We start from the raw sequence: 12,571 nt of genomic DNA, 5'->3' as shown, positions 1-12,571 counted from the left end.
CGAACATCGGCTGTTTGCCCGTTTGGCGAATTCTGAATGTTATGGGCCGTTCGCGCCAAATTCGCGTCGCGCTCACGGCCCAAATGCACTGCGTCATCGCAGTGCATTGCAGGATGCCTGTGGCCAATCATAGCTCAGGCTGTGTAGTACACACCCCACACTATATAAGGCCGCCAGCGCGGCGGCCTTGTGTAGTGTGTTGGCATCTGAAGCAGTTAGTGGGTGTTCTGTGTACCTTCAACACAGTATACACCGATCGCTATCGGCCGATTTTCGATCTTGCTCTTCTGTAGTGGTTGTTGTCTGTGTGCCCTGACCGCAGTATACACCGCTATATTCACCTCACCTATATAGCTAGTGATCTATCTTTTATAATAGAGCTTGCAGTCAGTAGTGTTAGGAGCTTGTGCGTGCTGTCTGCGTGCTCTGTACCCAGTACACACCGCTATATCCACCTACATAGCTCTTCTCTATTTGAGCCCACTTGCCATCTGCAGGAGTTATTGGAAGTTGTGTGTGCCTACAGCACAGCACAGTATACATCTGTATATACCCCTTTATCTCTGGTGTTCTATAACAAAGGCATCTGCAGGAGTTAGTGGGTGTTTTGTGCCTCCAGCACAATATACACCTGTATCTACCCTTTATTGCTGTTCTCTAATAGAGCCATCTGCAGGGCTTAGTGGGTGTTGTGTGACCCCATTACAGTATACCCCTTTATCTCTGGTGTTCTATAATAAAGGCATCTGCAGGAGTTAGTGGGTGTTGTGTGCCTCCAGCACAATATACACCTGTATCTACCCTTTATTGCTGTTCTCCTATAGAGACATCTGCAGGGCTTAGTTGGTGTTGTGTGCCTCCAGTACAGTATACCCTTTTATCTCTGGTGTTCTATAATAAAGGCATCTGCAGGAGTTAGTGGGTGTTGTGTGCCTCCAGCACAATATACACTACCCAACTGCTGTTTTAACCAACTCCCTTCAGGCCATTACCATTTCTGGAAGGCCAGCAAGGAGAGGCAGACAGGCACGAGCTGATAAAAGAGTGCAAGCAGGCTCTGTGTCAAGAGACAACAGTGCTGGTCGTGGACGCGGTGCATTGTCATCAGCACGTGGCCATGGGACACGCTTGTCCTTCTTTTCGGCAGCTGGACATGTTGAACCGCAACATGCCAACGACTTGGTAGAGTGGATGACCAAGCCCTCTTCATCCTCCTCATCCTCTCTCACCCAGTCTCAGGGTACTAGCAAAGCAGCTGCCAACGCATCGTCTTCCCTCCTCTCAATGTCATCATCAGCGACTCCTTCCCTAGACCCACCACGTCCTCCTGAGGAGTCTCCTGAACTCTTTGAGCACAGTGTTGGGTACATGCTCCAGGAGGATGCCCAGTGTTTTGTAGGCTCTGATGATGACACTCAGCTAGAGGAAGGCAGTAGCGTGAATGCAGAGAGAGGGGATGCTCAAGAAGGACAGCAATCTGGCAGTCATGTTCCACAAGCTGCAGCATATTGCCAGGTTCGCTACAGTGATGAAGAGGGAGGGGATGATGAGGGCACTGACTCCACGTGGGTGCCTGGTAGGAGAGAGGAGGAGGAGGAGGAGGAAGAGGAGGAGGAGGAGACACATGTCCAACGAGGCAGGATGCCCTCCGGGGGCCAGCTTAGGGGCAGCACACCGTCTGAATCACACCGCAGAGCTCCGCCTGTGCAGGGCGCTGCCTCTGCGCGTTATTCTAAAAGTTCTTTGGTGTGGGCCTTTTTTGAGACGAGTGCATCAGATCGCACCGCTGCTATTTGCAACATATGTCTCAAGCGTATCTCGCGTGGCCAAAACATCAGCCGCTTGGGCACCACATGCTTGACCAGACATATGTTGACCTGCCATGCAGCTCGTTGGCAAGCGTACCTCAAAGACCCACACCAAAGAACAAAGTGGACCTCTCCTTACTCCTCATCAGCTGGCATCTCCAACCCCACTAGACCTTCAGTCCTCTCTGAAACCTGCTCTGAGAGGAATGAAGGTGTAGAATTAGGTGTATCACAGCCAAGTGCTTCCGGGCACTCTGCTAGCAGTACACCCACGTCCGATTATAGCAGGCAAATGTCCCTGCCCCAGCTGCTGGACCGGCGAAAGAAGTTCACTCCCAGCCATCCACATGCCCAGCGGTTGAATGCTAGCTTGGCTAAATTGCTAGCACTTCAACTGCTGCCTTTTCAGTTGGTAGACTCGGCCCCCTTCCGTGAGTTTGTACAATGTGTGGTTCCTCAGTGGCAGGTCCCCAAACGCCACTTTTTCTCACGGAAGGCGATTCCGGCTCTCTACCGGCATGTGGAAGGCAATGTCCTTGCCTCGCTGGACAGGGCGGTCAGCGGTAAGGTGCATATTACCGCTGACTCGTGGTCCAGCAGGCATGGACAAGGACGTTACCTGTCTTTCACGGCTCATTGGGTCACTCTTCTGGCAGCTGGGAAGGATGCAGGACAAGGTGCAGTAGTGTTGGAGGTTGTTCCGCCACCACGCCTACAAAATGTTACTATTGATTGTGACACACCTCTCTCCTCCACCCCCTCCTCTTCTTCTTCCTCCATGGCCTCTTCCAGTGCTCTGTCCTCAGAACCAGTGGTGCTCTGTAGGCGTTCCAGGGGCTACGCAAGTACGCAGGCAAAACGATGCCATGCCGTGCTTGCGCTGGTTTGTTTGGGGGACAGGAGCCACACTGGGGCAGATGTTTTGTCAGCTCTGCAGGGGCAGGCCGAGAGGTGGTTGACGCCACGCCAGCTTAAGCCAGGAATGGTGGTTTGCGAAAATGGCATCAACCTCCTCTCCGCCCTCCGACAGGGACAACTGACCCATGTGCCCTTTTTAGCTCACGTCCTTAACCTGGTGGTGCAGCGGTTTTTGGGCAGGTACCCGGGCTTACAGGATGTCCTGAAGCAGGCCAGGAAAGTCTGTGTGCATTTCCGCCGATCATTTAATGCCTGTGCTCAGCTGGCTGAGCTCCAAAAGGAGTTGAACCTGCCCAAGAACCGGCTTATATGTGACATGCCCACCAGGTGGAACTCAACGTTGGCCATGCTGAAGAGGCTGCACACGCAGCAGAGGGCCATCAATGAGTACCTGTGCGACTACGGCACCAGGACAGGGTCAGGGGAGCTCGGTTTTTTCTCATTACGCCAGTGGGGCATGATCAGGGATGCATGCACTGTCCTGTCACTGTTTGAGGAGGCCACAAGGATGGTGAGCAGTGACAGTGCATGCATCAGTGACACTGTACCTCTTGTCCACCTCTTGGAGCATACGCTGCGTGGAATAATGGACAGGGCACTTGAGGCAGAACAGAGGCAAGAAGAGGAGGACTTCCTTGCCTCTCAAGGCCCCCTTTATCCAGACAGTGTTCCTGCTGTGCCATCCATCACACAGGAAGAGGATGAGGAGGAGGAAGAGGAGGAGGAGGATGATTGTGTCAGCATGGAGTTGGAGGCTGGCACTCAGCATCAGCAGCAGCAGCAGTCTTGTAGGAATGATTTACAGTCCCAAGAAACCTGTGGACTTGTACGTGGCTGGGAGGAGGTAGCTGCGGATCATGTCCTTAGTGACCCAGAGGACTCCGGACCGAATGGCCCAGCTAACCTACGCTGCATGGCCTCCCTGATCCTGCAAAGCCTGCGGATGGATCCTCGTATTCTCCGGATCAAGGAGAGGGACCATTACTGGCTGGCCACTCTCCTTGATCCACGGTACAAGGGTAAGGTTGCCGACCTTATCTTGCCATCGCAGAGGGAGCAGAGGATGAGACATCTCCGGGAGGCCTTGCAGAAAGGTCTGTGCAAAGCGTTCACAGAGACTGGGAGGTTACAAACTCCTGGTCTTGGACAACGTGTTGCTGAGGCATCGGTCAGAAGGAGCGGTGGAGAAGGTGGCAGTCTGACTGATGCTTTCAGACAATTTTTTAGTCCGCAGCCCCAAGGTATGATCGGTTCCAGCAACCATCGCCAGCGTCTGATTTACATGGTGCAGGAATACCTAGGGGCAAGGTCAGACTTGGACAACTTTCCCACCAAAAATCCTCTGGCTTACTGGTGACTTTGTTACCAATCACAGGGTGCACCTGTCCACCGAATCAGTTGATCGACTGACCTTCATCAAGATGAATCAGTCCTGGATCACCCACAGCTACCAAGCACCTGAAGCTGATGTAACCGAATAATTTTTTTTGAAATATCACATCCCTTCAAGACTGCCTATGCTGATGCTGAGTGACTGTCCTGTTATGTTGATTGTCTATCCTCTTCCTCCTCCGCTGATATGTTGGAAGAACATTTCTGGTTCTGGGTGATGCCATCAGCCCAATTTTTCTGCCCCTGTTTAACAGGGGCATTTAATTACAATTTTTGATGCAATGCTTTGCAGCAGGGCTAATTCCTGCAATAAAAATAGAGTACATGGGAGAGGTTGCAGTGTCGTGGCACCAGCACCAGTGCCTAAGGTCCAATTTTTTTGCCCCTGTTTAACAGGGGCGTTTAATTACAATTTTTGATGCAATGCTTTGCAGCAGGGCTAATTCCTGCAATAAAACTAGAGTATATGGGAGAGGTTGCAGTGTGGTGGCACCAGCACCAGTGCCTAAGGCCCAATTTTTCTGCCCCTGTTTAACAGGGGCATTTAAGTACTATTTTTGATGCAATGCTTTGCAGCAGGGCTAATTCCTGCAATAAAACTAGAGTATATGGGAGAGGTTGCAGTGTCGTGGCACCAGCACCAGTGCCTAAGGCCCAATTTTTCTGCCCCTGTTTAACAGGGACATGTAATTACAATTCTTGATATAATATTTCACAGGAAAGCCCGTTCCTGTGCCCACCCAGAGTAACTGTGAGGACTTATAGTGTTGTGGCACCAGCACCACAACCACCAAAGGTAAATTTTTCTACCACTGTTCAACAATGGCATGTAATTACAATTCTTGATATAATCGTTCACAGCAGGGTGCTCCAGCGCCCACCAAGAGTCACTTTGAGGGCTTACAATGTTGTGGAAAAACCAACACCTTGTTCCGCCATTTCTGCAGAGCATATAGGGCAGGCCCCTACTTTCAAACATCCAACTTACAAACATCTCCTACTTGCAAACGGAAGGAGACAACAGCAAGTGAGATGAAAAAAGATGTACGACAAAACAAATTATACAGGGGTGATAACCCTTCCCTATGTTTTCCAAAAAGCTTAAAAATTGTTTTTTTGACTGGAGCTACACTTTAAAAATGTACCAGTTGAAAATTACAAACATATTCAACTTAACACAACAAACCTACACAGTCCCTGTCTTGTTTGCACCGCCTGTATACTGCTGTTCTGAGTATATAGGGCCTGGAGGCCACACGCATTTCCTTTTTTTAATATGGGTATGGGGTTCCCCTTAATATGCGTACAAGACCCAAAGGGGCTGGTAATGGGCAGGGAGGGCTACCCATGCCATTTTTCTCAATGATTTTCAACCATATTGCAGGAACCAGATATAACATTAAAACCGCAAGCAGTTTTAAATGATGTTATTTCCGTTTAATGTCATTTTGTGCAGGGACTGTTCTAAACACGGGAAACACGTGGCACTTCACAGGCATACTACAGACACCCCCCAGGTACCATATTTAAAGGAATATTTCACTTTTTTTTCACTTTAATCGTCATTAAAATCAGTGCTCCCGCCAAAACGGCCATTTTTAAAAACATTTTAGGCATTGACCCATGTCCCCCGGGGCAGAAGCCAGGTCCCCAAACCCTTTTTAGGACAGTATCTTGCATATTAGCTGTTAAAATTAGCACTTTTAATTTCGAACGCTCAAGTCCCATAGACTTCAATGGGGTTCTAAAGTTCGTATGAATTTGGGGTCCGTTCGAATGTTCTGGTGCGAACCGAACCGGGGGGTGTTCTGCTCATCCCTAACCCCCAGTAACCTTTTGTCAAAGTTCTCCTCCCCTTACAAAACCTGCCTCTGAAATGTGCCCATACTAAACCCAAAGTGTCTTTTCGTAAAAAAATAGATTTTGGAATGTTCAGTGAATGTTCTAGTAGTAAATGGAGTCAAATAGATTTTTTACTGTAGAAATAAAAAAAAAAAATCAAAGGAAAAGGTTGGACATATTTTCTCCAAACAAATAAAATTCTAATAATGATTTTGGTTTCCGTTTTAATAAGCAAATGTTAAAAGAAATTTAAATGTTGAAGTATTTTTGAGCGACATTTGTCAAGTTTTTGATGGCAGTATAAAATAAAACAACAAGATTTTTTCTGCAAATGTTCATATACAAATCTATTTATATTTTAATATGGAAGAACATTTTCCAATTATTCCCAAGCGCAGGAGATGATATATTCATATGTATGGACCCCCCCCCCCCCGACTAGGGTTGTCAATCATCCTCCAGAAGTGAAAAGTACTCACAGGACACAAAAAAATTTACTGTAACGTAATACCTCAAGGGAGGTTTTAAAACCCGCTAGCTGCCCAAAAAGGGTTGAAACCTCCCGCAAAGTGGCGCTTTACCGACAGTTTATCCGTGCTGCCCCATTGATTTCAATGGGTAGAATAGGTTTAGGAGTAGTTTAGGAGTGGTGAATTCACCGCTCCTTCCCGCTCCAAAGATGCCGCTATCAGGACTTTTTTCACCGTCCTGCTAGCGCACTGCTCCAGTGTGGAAGCCCTCCGGCTTTCACACTGGAGTGAAAGGGGCTGTTTTTTTCAGGTGCTACACAGGGCTATTTTTAGCGATGTAGTGCCTGAAAACCGCCCCAGTGTGAAAGGGGCTCTAAAGTGATGAAGGAATAGGGGTTGTCAGGAGCTACTCCAAATGATGCCTCACTACAATTAGGAATTATTTATGGACTATCTCGGTACTCAGGGAATGGACAATTGAGTATAAAAATATACATTTATTATAAAGAACAAAAATTTAAACACATAAATGCAAGCAATGTACTATGACAAAATAGTATAGACTAAACAGTCTGATCCCCACAATATAGTGGAGCCTCAAAATATGTAGGTCCAAAGCATGATCCTCAAAATGATTTGCTTCTTCAGGAGAAGTTGACCTTAAACATCTATAAAGAGATAAAATCTTAAAGTTAAACAGTCACACATAATGAAAGTGGGGTATGCTAAACATCAAAATAAGTAGACTGGTACTTTGGAGAATTTATAGTCTGGCATTGCTTACCAATGGGAGCCCAAAATGAGGATCACAGGTGCCACAGTTTGAGGCACCTTGAAAGGGTAATCCTCCTGCAGCAAACAAAGGGGACACTGAAACAATGCAGTAACTGAAAAAAATGTTTAAAATTATATATAACAAATATATATTTGGGTCTATATAATCGCAATCGGAGTGAGGGGAAAGGGGGGAGGTTGAAGGGGAAAGGGGGGGAGAGATGGGAAAGGGAGGGGGAGGGGAGGATGTTAGGGGTAAAGGGGAAATGGGGCAGAAAAGAAGAAGTAAGTAAACATCTATCCATTGGAGATTGGACCCACTCAATAAATGGCATATGGAGATTAGAGCACCCGGGGATCAGGAACAAGATTTAAAACATAACAATGCATCAATAACCATTAATACCATCAGTGCCCATTAATGCAGCTTCATTAGTTCCCAGCCATCAGTGCCCATTAATGCTGCCTCATCAACAGTACTTGGTCACATCCCATCAGCCTTATCTGGTTGTGCCCAGGCATCAAGCAGAGCCGCAGCAGCCCACATCCAGTTTACACATAGCAAGCCCTGGGGATCTCCCACTTACCCAGCGCATTCAGTGTCACACTGAGTCCCACCTCCTGGCTGGGTCAGCTCCTATGATGGACAGCTCCAGGAGGTGGACCTCATTTGTCACTCTGCCACACCGGGTAAGTGGAAGATGGAGATTCCCGCTCTGTAAACTGGCGGTGCCCTCCCCTTCCCTGGCTTCAGAGGCAATAGCCCAGAGTTCCTGGCCAAACCCAGGCCTTGGAATGCGGGGCTAATAATTGTCAGTATAAAGGCTGAGGCTGGGGCTTTTGGGGGGCCCACTCAGGGCTATAGCCCTGACCCCTCCCAATGCCACTGAGTGCAGCGCAAAGCCATGCTTCTGTGTTTACAAGTTACAGAAAGTAGTGACAGTGATTCTGGCCAGACATGGCCTATTTTATGGTAGGGGTCTGGTGCTGCAGGTCCAATAGCCCCTATGTTAATCTGGCCCTATATATATATATATATATATATATATATATATATATATATATATATATATATATATAAACTCAGTTAACCGTCTCCAAACATGAATTGATCATTTAGGAGACCAACAGGATGGAAGTCAGTTCATTGACTTTACAGATGCTTATAATGAGCTAGTGGATGATCATAAAGATCATTCAGAAGACTTGCAGTTGATTAAGGATAAGCTTGCAAATCTTGAGGACCGTTGTTGTCAGACAAATATCAAAATTAGAGGCATTCCAGAGTCGATTAGAGACCTCCCGGCTTAATTCAGTATTTACAGCAATTCTTTTTGGGCATTGATTCCGTTGCTGTTCCCTCTAGATTGTGCCTACTGAATTTTTAAGCGACCGTATATCACTGCAGATAAGCAGCATGATGTACTAGCATGCCTGTACTTCTAGCAAGCTAAAAATCACATCCTGCTTGCTGCCATAAACATGCAATTCTTTACAGAACCATATTCATCCTTTTCAATATATGCAGATATCTCAGCCACCACAGTACAGAAGAGAAAGAAATTTGGGCCTGTTACCAAAATCCTATAGGAAAACAAAATTACATACAAATGGGAGTTCCCTACAAAGCTTCTGGCAACCTTTCAAGGTAAAACCAAGACCATTCCTCACTTGAAACAAGGGCTGAGGCATCTACACAACTGGGGACTTGCTCCATCTCCAGATGCAGAAACTCTGCAAAGGGCTCCACCAGGCATGGCACCGAAGATTGGCATGTAGTGGATAACACTTGATAGTTCTAGTTTTCATACCTTTATGGCCATAACCTGCTGTTAACAATGTTCCTTTATGTATGGCTAAATGTTACCACTGGTTCTCTATATGTACAGGTTTTTTTCTATCCTCCCTGAAGTGAACACAGGCGTGCTTGTTCTTATTCTTGACTTCCTTTTACTTTCATCTCTGATTCCATCCTTCTCTCCTTTTACTAGCCATTATAACACTTGACATACTTTTTGTAGCCAGTGCAATGCTAGGAGTTGTGATGGGATTACACTGTGGTACATATTTGCAGAGGGTTTAGTCTTTTTCACTGTACATGTCATATGAGCATACTTTCATACATTGATGTCCCTACTCCATGGCTCTTAAAATCTTTCTCTCAATGCTAAAGGGCTTAATAGTCCTTATAAAAGATTGCTTATTTGGAAAGAGGCTTTAGCCTCTAAATGTGACATTCTCTGAGTCAAAGAGACCTATTTTGCAGCGTCTAAACCACCCACTTGTGCCTACCCAAAATTCTCCAACCTCTAATTTTCTAATGCAGAAACCAAGCGCAAAGGAGTGATGATAGCTATTGGAGACATTGTTGCCATCCAACTCCATGTCTTAGAAGAGGATCCCAATGGTCACTTTTTTCTCTCTGTGTCCTATTAGAATCATGAATATCTATGCACTCACAACACTCACCAGAAAACGTTTTACAAATCTTTGATCCATAAACTTCAACCTTAGAGAGTCTGCTTTATCATTATCTGTGGAGACTTCAATGAAATTATAGAACCTCCATAGATTCTACACATTCTACCCATCAATAATCCTCCTCACTAGGGATGAGCCGAACACCCCCAGGTTCAGTTCGCACCAGAACTTTCGAACGGACCCCGAATTCGTACAAACGTTAGAACCCCATTGAAGTCTATGGGACTCGAACGTTCGAAATTAAAAGTGCTAATTTTAATGGCTAATGTGCAAGATACTGTCCTAAAAAGGGTTTGGGGACCTGGCTCCTGCCCCAGGGGACATGGGTCAATGCCTAAAATGTTTTTAAAAATGGCCGTTTTGGCGGGAGCACTGATTTTAATGACGATTAAAGTGAAAAAAAATTGAAATATTCTTTTCAATATCATGCCTGGGGGGTGTCTATAGTATGCCTGTGAAGTGTGATGTGTTTCCCGTGTTTAGAACACTCCCTGCACAAAATGACAATTAACGGAAATAACGTCATTTAAAACTGCTTGCAGTTTTAATGTTATATCTGGTTCCTGCAATATGGTTGAAAATCATTGAGAAAAATGGCATTGGTAGCCCCCCTGCCCATTACCAGCCCCTTTGGGTCTTGTACGGATATTAAGGGGAACCCCATACCCATATTAAAAAAAGGAAATACGTGTGGCCTCCAGGCCCTATAAACTCAGAACAGCAGTATACAGGCAGTGCAAACAAGACAGGGACTGTGTAGGTTTGTTGTGTTAAGTAGAATCTGTTTGTAATTTTCAACTTGTACATTTTTAAAGTGTAGCTCCAGTCAAAAAAACAATTTTTAAGCTTTTTGGAAAACATAGGGAAGGGTTATCACCCCTGTATAATTTGTTTTGCCGTCCGTCTTTTTTCATCTCACTTGCTGTTGTCTCCTTCCGTTTGCAAGTAGGAGATGTTTGTAAGTTGGATGTTTGAAAGTAGGGGCCTGCCCTATATGCTCTGCAGAAATGGCGGAACAAGGTGTTGGTTTTTCCACAACATTGTAAGCCCTCAAAGTGACTCTTGGTGGGCGCTGGAGCACCCTGCTGTGAACGATTATATCAAGAATTGTAATTACATGCCATTGTTGAACAGTGGTAGAAAAATTGACCTTTGGTGGTTGTGGTGCTGGTGCCACAACACTATAAGTCCTCACAGTTACTCTGGGTGGGCACAGGAATATTATATCAAGAATTGTAATTACATACCCCTGTTAAACAGGGGCTGAAAAATTGGGCTGCTGGTACTGGTGCTGGTGCCACAACACTGCAACCTCTCCTATATACTCTAGTTGTAGTGCAGGAATGAGCCCTGCTGCAAAGCATTGCATCAAAAATTGTAATTAAATGCCCCTGTTAAACAAGGGCAGAAAAATTGGGCCTTAGGCACTGGTGCTGTTGCCACGACACTGCAACCTCTCCCATATACTCTAGTTGTAGTGCAAGAATGAGCCCTGCTGCAAAGCATTGCATCAAAAATTGTAATTAAACGCCCCTGTTAAACAGGGGCAGAAAAATTGGGCCTTAGACACTGGTGCTGGTGCCACGACACTGCAACCTCTCCCATATACTCTAGTTGTAGTGCAGGAATGAGCCCTGCTGCAAAGCATTGCATCAAAAATTGTAATTAAACGCCCCTGTCAAAAGGGGCAGAAAAATTGGGCCTTAGGCACTGGTGCCGGTGCCACGACACTGCAACCTCTCCCATATACTCTAGTTGTAGTGCAGGTATTAGCCCTGCTGCAAAGCATTGCATCAACATTGTAATTAAATGCCCCTGTTAAACAGGGGCAGAAAAATTGGGCTGGTGGCATCACCCAGAACCAAAAATGTTCTTCCAACATATCAGCAGAGGAGGAAGAGGATAGACAATCAACATAACAGGACAGTTACTCAGCATCAGCATAGGCAGTCTTGAAGGAATGTGATATTTCTAAAACAAATTATTCGGTTACATCAGCTTCAGGTGCTTGGTAGCTGTGGGTGATCCAAGACTGATTCATCTTGATGAAGGTCAGTCAATCAACTGAGTCGGTGGACAGGCACACCCTGTGATCGGTAACAAAGCCACCAGCAGCACTGAAGGTGCGTTCCGAAAGAACGCTGGATGCAGGACAGGCCAGTAGCTCAATTGCATACTGTGCAAGCTCAGGCCAGTGATCCATCCTCAAGACCCAGTAAGCCAGAGGATTTTCGATGGGAAAGGTGTCCAAGTCTGACCTTGCCCCTAGGTATTCCTGCACCATGTAAATCAGACGCTGGCAATGGTTGCTGGAACCGATCATACCTTGGGGCTGCGGACTAAAAAATTGCCTGAAAGCATCGGTCAGACGGCCACCTTCTCCACCGCTCCTTCTGACCGAGTTTGTAACCTCCCAGTCTCTGGGAACGCGTTGCACAGACCTTTCTGCAATGCCTCCCAGAGATGTCTCATCCTCTGCTCCCTCTGTGATGGCAAGACAAGGTCGGCAACCTTACCCTTGTACCGTGGATCAAGGAGAGTGGCCAGCCAGTAATGGACCCTCTCCTTGATCCGAAGAATACGAAGATCCTTCCGCAGGCTTTGCAGGATCAGGGAGGCCATGCAGCATAGGTTAGCTGATGCATACGGTCCGGAGTCCTCTGGGTCACTAAGGACAACATGATCCGCAGCTACCTCCTCCCAGCCACATACAAGTCTGCGGGTTTCTTGGGACTGTAAATCATCCCTACAAGACTGCTACTGCTGCTGATGCTGAGTGTCAGCATCCACCTCCATGCTAACACAATCATCCTCTTCCTCCTCCTCCTCCTCCTCCTCCTCATCCTCTTACTGTGTGATGGGTGGCACAGCAGGAACACTGTCTGG

Source organism: Lithobates pipiens, unplaced genomic scaffold, assembly GCF_037356315.1.
Source record: "Lithobates pipiens isolate NorthernLeopardFrog02 unplaced genomic scaffold, aLitPip1_a1.2 Scaffold_3, whole genome shotgun sequence".
Taxonomy (NCBI): Eukaryota; Metazoa; Chordata; class Amphibia; order Anura; family Ranidae; genus Lithobates; species Lithobates pipiens.
Note: the sequence above shows the minus strand (reverse complement) of the source record.